Genomic DNA, 9,598 nt, shown 5'->3' with positions numbered 1-9,598 from the left:
CGGCACGGCCTGCGCGGCCCCCCCGCCCCACGTGCGGCCCCGGCTCCTCCCCGCTCCCACGGACAACTTTCCCGAAGGGAGAAGTCAGCGCCGGCGCCCCTCGGGCGGTGGCGAGGGTGAACCCCCCCCGGCAGGAATCATCTTTCTCCGAGAGGGGCCGGAGCGCGGGTGCTCTGTCCCGCGCCACCGAGAGCTCAGCTCAGCTCCCGGAGATGCTCATGTTTCAGGGGACGAGGGATGACAGAACTTTGCTTTCCCGAGAGGATTTCTAGGATTTTCCTAGTTGCAAACCTCTGCAATCACTTCTTACCTGTGCTTTCCAGGGGGTTGTTACAGAAGGGGACACAAAGTACAAGTCCTGAGGAAAAACTTGCACAAGCCCATCATTAAAATGGTATCAAAGCGCTTGCACAAGGCTGAGTGAAATTCGTGCTCCTACTCTTAGTTCTTCACTCCACTTTTTGATTGAGTGTTCGAATTTGAGACATTAATGATGTTCTCACATTGTCCTGTCCTCCTGTAATTGTTTAGAAGCTGGACAGACCAATAACGAGGTCTGGCTGCTGGGGAAAGGGACAGGCATTCATTTGTTTGTCCTTGGCCACAACTCTTCAGAGTCACCCAGAACTGGTGCAAAACTCAAAAGGGGAGAATAAGTAAGCGTGCACGTACCAGCTGTCCCTTCCAGGTCATGTTCCATGCTTCCAAACCTGAAAGCCAGGCCTCATTTTGAGCAGTCTTATGCATGACCGAACCCCTTCCAGCAAGGAATTCAGTTGTCAGATGTGTGCGTGTCCCATTTTGCTGCTAATCAGGACTGAGAAGTGACACAGGGAAACAAAGAGTCTGGTCTGGCTCCCTGTGCTGTCCCTAATGTGTACTCAGACACTACAGCCCGCAGACTTTCACTGCTGCCCGCGTTGCTCTTTCATCTCACATCTTCCCAGCCAAGTGTGTCCTGCAGTGATCTGCGATGCAGGAGAGGCGGCAGGTTCGGGAAGCATCGGTACCTGGGGAAGAAGCTCAGCCTAACATCATCTGATGCTGGCTCAGCTGATCAGCCAGGCTTAGCTCGCAGACCTAAAAGAGGTGACCGGAGTACTTTCCCTGACCTTACACCTGTCCCGGATGGAGCAGGGAAGCCTGTCCTTCTCTCACGCCCTGCATTCCATCACTCCTTTCCCCAGCTGCAATCTCTGATCTGGCTATTTTGTAGAACTCCCATCGCTGCAGACACTGCTCTGCGGTCACGGGAGCCGCGGTCTCTGGCCCCAGTGGCACAGCCACCTCCAGGCAAGGGAATGGAAGGCTTGTCCAATGTCACATAGCACAGCAGTGAGTCAGCTCCATCCCCTGTGCCTCAGGCACCTCTGTCCAGGTCTCCATGGGAAGCAGATGGGATTGCCAGGACTCAGGAAAGTCCTTCCAAGGGAGGGGGCAGAGCTTGCCTTCTTGGGTAGAAGTGGACTCCTGAAGTTCAATGTACCTGCTGTGTCTAGCCCTCATTTGCTTCCAAGACGTTTCCTTCCATTTGGAAATTTCATACTTTATTTTCATCCTTAAAGCTGTGCTGATCCCTTATGTTTGAGCAGCAATAACTGCCTCACATCTGCGTTTGCTGGCTCGGTAAGCAACTGCTCAATTTGTCACTTTCAGGATGACCAGCACACTTTTTATTGTGCCTTCACTAGTAAAGAGTGGATTGGTCATCAGGCTGGATCCCCTGGGCAATAAATGCTCCAGAGGTCTGTAGACCCTACAGAGCAGCAGCATGGCTTGCGGGGAAGGGATTCTCTCTCATCTGTGCACTGGCTGAGAGTTGTGTCACACATGTGTGAGCTCACCATGCATGGAGCCCCTTGTTCACAGCCAAGAGTTGGATGTGACGTATTTTCATCACCATCATTTTGCAGGATGCGTTATGTGACAGCCCTGCTAAGCTAAAGATCATCTGGGATCCATGTGAGCATCACATGAACTATGGCTGCTCTGAATAGATCTTACAGAACTACTCATGCCTCATGGAAAAATTTTTGAAAAATACTATCTAGAAAAACAGTTTTGCTAGTAAAATTTATGAGATGACAGACTTCCAAGGGCCCTTTTCGGTTTGCTTACCAACACTGCAACTGTAATGAAAGTGTGAGCTGTCCCCGTGGTAATCCTAACACTGTACTCTTGTCTGGGCCACTGTGTTCCCAAAATTGCTCTTGCTGGTAATTAACAAAACCAGCAAACCTCAACCAGAACTTTATCTTGATTTTCACTTCAGTTTTTCTCCTGGACCAATTTCCTACCATTTTATCTCCTCATTGCATCCAGGTGGTCAATCTGGATAGTCCTAGATCCTGGAAGCTGGCACCACTTATAACAGCTCAAATATAGCCAAGGTTTTTTGTTGTCCTGATTGCTGACGCTGTGACTGCCCAGCACCTTACTGCTGCAACGAGATTATTTCAGGGCACAGCTGCTCCAGCCACCTCTATTAAAGGAAGCCCTTGGTCAGCCTTTAATGGTACCGGGCCCTTGACCCATGGCAGGGCTGCTCCTGGCCACAAGGGCCCCTAACACCAGCTGATGGATAATTGGGTTATTACTCCATACAAACCTGGCATTGCATTTCATTGCAGCGCCTGGCCTCTCTCCCAGGGGACAGTGGTCCTGCCTTCGCAGGGGATGGATTTAATGATTAACAGACTGTATTCGTCTCTAACAACTGCAGTTCTAATAGTGATACTCTCCTTTTTGTGAGGGTCTCTAAGCACTTCCTAAACAGTAATTAAGCAATCTTCACAGGGCACCTACCTGGGGAACAGCTGAAGCTTAACACAGGGGTGGAGAAAATCAGGCACATTCCTCATCCAAGGATGGCTCACTGCAGCCATCCTATTTCACCTGCAGCAGCTGGTCCAGCCTCATCTCATGCAGGTCTGCATGCTTTTTACCAGCTCACAGCCCAGGCCAGCACTATAAAAACTGATTTGGGTGGGCTCAGGCTTTTAAGCAGAGCCTGGTTCCCTTGCTCTTTTGTCTGCAGTCATTGTGGTTTGGTAGCCCATGCCTTAGCAGTTGCTAATTTGTCAGGATGAGAAGGCTGGTGCTTTCTTCCTCCTTCAGAAGGTGCTTTGCATGCTTTGGGCCCCGCTACAAACACACAACAGCTTAAATGGCTCTTTCAGATAGGCTATTGACCCATGGTCTCGGTCTCAAACATCCCTGAAATTTCGTGCTGTGTCCTGGATTCTAAAATGGGTCAAAGCTCCCCCAAGCATCAACTCATTCTCTCAGATTTCCTACTGAAACTTGAGGAAACCACAGTTTTACTTTTTTTGGAATGGAAAACCATGTCTAGTCACTGAGAATGTTGTGGGTTTGTGGCAGTTCACAGCCATGTCTCCCAGCAGAGAGCATAGAAGATGACAATGATTAAGACTACAAATGAAAGTACAGATTATTTAATGCATCAGAATTTATTCTTAATTTCCAGATAAACCCCAAACCTTTGATATTACAGGCCTCAAGGCTTTGAAAGCCTGAGCACATAGATCCTGGAAGAAAAGAGAGAAGAAAGACTTGAAACAAGATTCGGGTTCTCAGACATTGAAGTTTCCTGTTGGCACACTCACACTACCAGAATCTGTCGGTAGGAAAGCCATGTATTGTGGTTATTTCCCAAACAAGAATTGTTTTTATAGTAATCCTACTTAACTTTTATTGGATGAGAATTTTCTATGCAGCATCCAGGGTTTCTCAACAGGCTGGTACTGCTCTCTGGTAGCAAGGAAGAGATGGGCTGGTGCTGCTTTGAGCCCTGGCAAACCTTTCAACAGATGACCCAACTCCAGGTACTGAACAAACCCTGTATGTATAGAAAACCTTCCAAGTGTCAGGACATGAGCAGCTCTGGTTAAAGCTACTGACCAGCCAGCACAGACAGGTCCTGCCTAAGGTCAGTGGCAGAGCTGGGCCAGCAAGCTCCATCCCAAAAGGCAGCCCCTTGTGTAGGACGTCTCCAGCCTCCTGCAGCTGAGTGGCTGGAGTGCAATCCATGGCTGTCTCAGAGTGAGTCTGACCACAGGATTCTGGGAAGAAAAAGGAAACTCGCCCCTTACTGGGGTCTCATATCACCTTCCTCTACAATTTATTTCAATAATATAACACATAGTAGAATATAAAGCTGAAGATCAATCTCATAACCATATTAAGACACTCTGGGGTGTATTTTATAGGACCATTAATACACTTCTTGGGTGGTTAAAGTCACCCACAGCATAAATTAATGGCTCTATAAAACACACTCTGTCATACCCTATGGCTTAAATAATGCACAATAGGCTGAGTATGTTGGGATGTGGTTGAGCTTATTGGGTGGAAGCAAAGGGTCAGAGTGACCACTTGGAAGTGAGGATGCCAGCCTCAGGGGGCCCAGTCATTTTAAAAAAGCAAGATTCTAAAAAATCCAACACAACTACAAATTGTAGATTTCATTAACTTTCATTAGCACTTGTATTCCCAGGTTTATTTATTTCATTCAGGCATCTCTTCCCTGCAGAAGCCATTCTGTTCCAGGGTATGACTGTTGTGGGTGGGGCTTTTTGGCAAGGAGGGAGCCAGGCTTGAAAAGCTCTGAAGAAGTTGGGTGCAGAGCTGGCAAAGCCTCTTGGTTAGAGTAGGGATCAGATTGGCTTTGCAAGGGAAGCTAAGCCTGCCATATGTTTCAACTTTCTGAAAGAAATATCAATGCAGTGTCCATTTGGGACACATTTTATTGGAGTGGAAGTCTCTGGTACCCACAGGAGTCTTTCCAAAATGAAAAGGAAAAAAAAAGAAAACAAAGGAAAATCGTGGCTTTTCCTGGTCTTTGTTGACCATGATCAAGCTATAGAAGAAGCAAATTCCTCCTCCTAGTCTGGTAGATATTGTCTTATTAAGTCACATTCTTCCCCAGGAATTTTTCTTTGCTATTTTAACTTTGGTAACTCCACATGAGTTACCAAAGACTCTTCAGTAGACACTAGCTCTGTCCTGCTAAGATAAGCTATCCCAGTTCACGTGTCTCAGCTGATAAACCTCCACTTTTCTGCTTCTGCTGCTTGAAAAAGAAAAGGGCTCACCTCTGATTTGTGCTGCAAGAGCTCAACACAACTGCCCAAGGCACCAACACTCACCCAAACTCACTTCAGCTCAAGAGCCTCATTCTCTCCTCCTTTCTTATCCTCCTTGTTCCCTCTGCAGATACAGAGAGAGCCTCACTGCATTCTTAAGCTCCACCCCTGCTCTGCTGAGGCTTATGAAGATTCTGTTCCCCTGCCCTTCCCCTGTTGCCTCACCTCTCCAGCCCTCTCCTTTCTATTTTCTCTATTTATCCTCACTACAAAACTTGCTATTCATTCCTCCTAAAAATCCTGAAAACTAAAACTGTATCAGGAAAGATTTCTGCTTTAAGTCTTTGTGGTGCCATAAAGAAGAGGCAAAGTCTGAACTTTTCAAAGATGCTGTGTGCTGAGTAAGTTGGTAGTCCCTTGTGGTGGATGTGTATTAAAGTCTAATGGCTTAAATATGGAAAAAAATCACGAATAAAAAGCTGGGAATAACCTACCTCTCCCTGTAGCAAAGTCTGGTTCAAACAACTTGAGTAGAGCTAATTAAAGGTGTCAATCTCATGATTTGGTTTGAAAATAAAACTAGCCACAAAGGCTCAGCTTCCCAAAACTAACTGGTACATGGGATTGTATCAGTGCAGTAACTTGTCCACCAGCTCCACCGTGAAAGGGTTTGCTTTTCTCAAAAGTAAAGAATCAATACACAGAATATAAATTGCAATTCTGTATACAAAATAAACAGCAAAAATCCCTTTTTCCTCATAAAAACACTGAGTTGAGGAAAGATTTCTGTAATAGAGAATTGATTTACCCTCGCAAAAAGTTTGTCCAAGTACCCTCAACAAGACTGAAATAAATGAATAAAAAGGTAGCAGTAAGGCACAATGATGGGACAAGCTGAAGGTTTGGAAAAGGAGTTCCTTTGGAGCCATATGGATATGCTCTTTCTTCATGGTGAGGAATAGCTGGGAGATCCCTCTCTGGGTCAGAATTACAGTCCTGGCAAAAGGCATAACACACAAGGCAGCAACAGACAGCACAGCCCTGATCCTGCAGCCATCTGGGGCCTGGCTTTACTTTGCTCGTGAGAGTAATTTACAGGCATCAGACAAGCCACATGTGTAAGGCTGAGCATACACAAATATTCTCAGGAGCAGAGCCAATTAACACACCACGAGGTATCACTCAGTGATTTGGAAGATATACAAACCCCACCTTGCTTTTTGAAGCACTGAAGCAGAAGAATTCATGGCGGTGTCTGATGCTGTATCTTCACAGAAATATCCCCCTTACTGCTTGCTGGTCCCACAAGAGCATCTTTATGTTAAAGCAGCATCTACTGCACATCTGAGCTTGGTCTAACAAAAGCAGCAGCTTTGATATGAGGCGCTACCCTTCCATGCCATACCCCCTATGGAAAGATTATGATCATCATTACTATTTATATAGAATAACAGCCAGCAGCCTTGGCTGGGACAAACGGCTCCCAGGGCTAACCCGGCTGAACATAAAGGGAGATGCTCCTTTTCTCCAGACAGCTCTAAAGAGGGATTTGGGGCCTGGGAGCAGGTCAGTGGTAGCCAGGATTGGGATTCCTGACTCCCTGCCTGGCGTCCTAATATTAGCTTGCATTGTCTCCCAGCCCGTCTCGCCGTTCTTTCACATGAACTGCAGGCCCGAATTAGCGCGTCTCGCTGCATAATCTGCCAGCCCATCCTGTGTGCTAAATTAGTCAGGGGCTGAGCAAACATCATGGGAACAGCTCTCACATAGTGTATGTGAGATAAGTTATTCCTACAGCATTGTTCGCTCTATGTTTTCCAAGCATCATCACAAAAGTATGATGGGCTGTATCCTGGAGCTGGCGGCTCCAGCCTGGCATTGCTCCCCAGTGCAGGGCAGGGATGAAAGCCGGCTCAGTGGTGGCTCTGCTGGGAGCCAGCTTGGGGAAGAAGTGTTAACAAATGAACTCCGGTGGCAGATGAGCAGGCCAAGGAGCAAGCAGCAGCAGCACATGCCAGCCTCCTTGCTGGTATTTACAAGTTTCCTAAATTTCCTTCCTCACGGTACATTCAGTGGTGGATGGGCTGATCGTTTTTTTGTCTGCCACATGAGGTTCTTACCTTGTGCCCTCCAGCTACAAGCTCAGGGCTGTCCACAAAAACACTCAGCCCTCAGCACAAGAGGGCTGGGGCTAACAGGGTTGCAAACCAGTGCCTCTAGCAAGTATTGGTTGGCTTAGAGTCCGCTTCCTCCTGCTACCAGGGGCTGATGGCTGATTCCACTAGGCTCATTAGCCTCTGTGGAGCGAGGCTTTAATCAGAAACAGAAAGATATGGGGGAATCATACCAAATCCTTGTCTTTGGGTCACTCATCACATAGCCACCACCTCCTCCCAGGTGAGGGACTGCTTGCAGGGCACAGAGCAGCAGGGAAAAGAAAGAGAGGGGGTCGTGGGAGAGTGTGCCTCTGAGCAACTAGTCAGCCAAGTCACAGGACTGGTTTTATAAGGTGCATGCAGGGTTTTGGACAGCAGCTATTGAAAGACAAGCCACTCATTGAATATTATCCCTTTCTGGCAGCAAGATCAGTGCAGTCAATTAGCTGTAAAATCTGAATCATGTCCCTGGCAGGCAAGCTTGGAGAGGAAGCAGCTCCACCTTCCTGCTCTGCCCACAGAGGTCACGGCATCCACTGCACGGCTCTGCCGACAGCAGCTTGCCAGACCTGTCACAGGCAGCCACTGCAGCAGGGATAAGTCAGGATATTGCTCCCATCACACAGCAGGAACAGCTCAACTCCTGCTTCTCAGCATGACGTCATGGAGGCTTTCCACAATCCCAAGACCTCTGCGCAAAACCCTGGGCAATAAATCCCCCCATACAGCATCACGTATGGATGGACATCGTATCTCCATACATCCCTCAACACCCTTTTACTGCCAGGCTCATTTCTTTTTTTTATTGCTGTAGAATAAAGTCTTAAAACTCCTGACTTGAATCAAATGAGCTTTTAGGTGAAGATCCAGATCCATGGAAACAGAATTGCATTGTACAACGACAGACACAGTCCACTGCCCAGCAGAGATCCAGAACTGGGAAAAACAAGCCCATCAGAGCTCCTGCAGTGAATTACTTGCTCTTGGGAGCTGTTGCTCCCCAGTGACTCTTTGGAGTCAACATCTGAACCAACAGAGTTGTGTTTGCCGTTCTATGTTGGCTACAAATCCACTCCTGGCATATATGTTCCCAGTTTCCACCTCCCATATGTGTCACTAGGTCCTAGATCCAACCCTTCCGTCTGGAGATGACTCATCTTCATCCTCCTCAGTGCGACAGGGATTAAACCCAAGGCATATTAACAAAGTAGAAGGCTTGCCTTGGACCAGGGCCAATTTCAGCATGTCAATAATTTATAAAAACACATTGCTCTCCAGCCAAGCAAGTTTCAGTTCCTAGATGATTCAGCAGCAGTGCTACAAGGAAATATGGATGTGAAAAGTCCCTGTAGGAATTTCTGTGTAATTCTGCATTGAAATAAAAAGCCCTGAGACCAGCAGCAGAATGGAAATTGGGAATTAAGGATCATTCCTTCTGTGCCTGCAGGGACTGCTAAAAGCTGGGAAATTTTTAGTGGAGTTTCAAGGCAGGAGGGAAGAAAGAGCAAAGGCAAAAATCAGGGAGGCAGAAGACCCTGAGGTGGAGAAGGAAGGGAAATACAATCCCTGGTTTTGTTTTGGCTACTTTTCACCAGCTGCAACTCTGTTGTCACTAAAAACATTAAAATCCTGTGGGCAGGTAACATGAAAATTGGAGTGAGAAACCTCATAAAACACATTTTCAGAAGGCAGCCTGGAAAATGGGAAGTAGAAAGAGCCAGGGACAGCTCCAAAGCCCATCTGAACACTTTGGGTTTTGGATGTGATCCATCTCTCCTTTAAAAAAGAATGAGAAAAGAAAATATAAAAGGAAAAGTACCACATAACTGCCCAATGTAAATTAATTCTTGAAAGGGCATGGGAAGCCAAAGATTAATATTTCATCTCTTCTGACCTCTTTCAGTTCATTATCCTAATTGTGAGCTTCAAGACTCTGCATGCAAAGTCAGCAGGGATGGGATGGCATGAGGTATAACAACCCTTCTGAACAGATTCCAGTGGGAGATGGAGTGAAGGGGACTAAGAGCTATAAAACCACTGCAATAGCATGGAGTAACTTCAAATGGAGTTACTGGACAAATTCCTGCTTGCTCAGAAACATTTTCCACAAGAGAGCACACCCCCCACTCCCTCCTCTTATCCATTGACTCTAACACCCCTTGCCCTGTGATGCCCAGAGTGCTTTGCAAGGTCAAATGGCCATTTCTGAGCAGCCTGAGCCAATGCTGGACTCACACCATGTCACACAGAGCAGTCTATTCCCCTCGAGTGATGTTTTCCAGACTGCTCCTGGCAGAAGCCTCACACTCACCTGTGTGCAGCCTAGTAGCCACCCCA

Source organism: Corvus kubaryi, unplaced genomic scaffold (genome assembly GCF_017639235.1).
Source record: "Corvus kubaryi isolate FWS band 111438036 unplaced genomic scaffold, C.kubaryi_AGA036_p1.0 136, whole genome shotgun sequence".
Classification (NCBI taxonomy): Eukaryota; Metazoa; Chordata; class Aves; order Passeriformes; family Corvidae; genus Corvus; species Corvus kubaryi.
Note: the sequence above shows the minus strand (reverse complement) of the source record.